Source organism: Macadamia integrifolia, chromosome 2 (assembly GCF_013358625.1).
Source record: "Macadamia integrifolia cultivar HAES 741 chromosome 2, SCU_Mint_v3, whole genome shotgun sequence".
Lineage (NCBI taxonomy): Eukaryota > Viridiplantae > Streptophyta > Magnoliopsida > Proteales > Proteaceae > Macadamia > Macadamia integrifolia.
This window is the reverse complement of record NC_056558.1, coordinates 35,902,687-35,903,962: the sequence shown is the minus strand read 5'-3', so window position 1 is coordinate 35,903,962 and position 1,276 is coordinate 35,902,687. Positions and strand designations below refer to the sequence as shown.

At 39.3% G+C, this 1,276-nt stretch overlaps 1 protein-coding gene across 1 annotated transcript in view; it reads left to right on the top strand.

Moving 5' to 3' along the window:
* Positions 1-1,276, top strand: part of LOC122062139 (ER membrane protein complex subunit 1) — a 19,579-nt gene that overhangs the window by 1,384 nt on the left and 16,919 nt on the right. The window lies entirely within an intron of this gene.

Genomic DNA, 1,276 nt, shown 5'->3' with positions numbered 1-1,276 from the left:
GGGGGGGGGGGGGGGGGGGCGGGAGGTTTTGCTATTCATTTTAAAAGCAGATATGGGTGAATGCATTGTCTGAAGGTTGTTCCCTTAGAGATTGTCGTGTAGTTATGGTTTCAAGTATCGAGATTGGCTGAGACCAATTTGGCAATCTGATACTGGTACCTTTTTTTTTTTTTTTCCCCTTTGAAATTTCTTGAAGGGATTTGTGATCTTACAAGCCATGATCGATTGATCCAGATCGGTATCCAAAGTGGCCGATTCAAGTCATGGTCGTGAGACGTAAATACTTGCATGTAATATTAGGAATCCATATGTTCATGATTTGAATGCTACATATAATGCAAGAAGTTCCTTACATGTTAACTGGGGTCAATCCTATCGCACAACTGACTCTATGTAAGTTTGACGAGAAGGCATCAATATTCATGCATCTGAAAATGGGAGCAAAATATGAGGTTGTAGTCGTTGCTTGGTTTGAGGATGTAAAAGCTAAAGTCTCTCAAGATGCTGAAATAATTGAAGCAACTAGAAGTGCAAGAACCAAAGGAGATAAAGAAAATGGTAGACAAGTAGTAGTGCACGAAGTGAACGAGTTCAGGAGGGATTTGAATCATTTGATTTTATAATGAACTATGTGATGGAGAAGGAACCGACTTATCCTAGTTCAGGAGGCTTTTTGATGAAAAATAGAATCTATAAGAGCTAGATTATGGTTAGAAGACCATAAAGGTGTCCTAAATGAAGCTCTTGTTATTGACTTTGATGTAGTTAACAAGATGAAGCCTGGGTTTGAATGGTTTCATACTTTCACGTGGTATTTTCTATAGGCAAGTGCTATGTAAAGAACAAAAGAAAGTGCTGGATTATTTGGACAAATAGTTTTGGTTTTGATTATTTCCTCATATCTTGGGGTGGGGTGGGGGTGGGGGGTGGGTAGGAATATTTGCCAGGAGAAGAAGAAACCCTCAAAAATGGAAAAGGAAGGTACACAACTATCGGGTAGCAACTGAGTTGTAGATGCTGTGGATATTTAATGTAAGATCGAATCACAAGTGATCCAATCCTAGGTAGGATCTTTAGTCAATTCAATAAAAATCAGATTTAGGGACGGATAGTATGAACAAAACTGAAATAAGAGAATGAAGGGAAGAATGGGGTTAGGGGAATAGGTTGGGTCGATTATTTCGCTCTTCCCTAGGGCATCTCACCCAAGCTGCCTCGCATAGCACTGCATCTCACAGTTTTCTAGCATAAAGCTTTCTCCCTTTTTTTTTTTTTT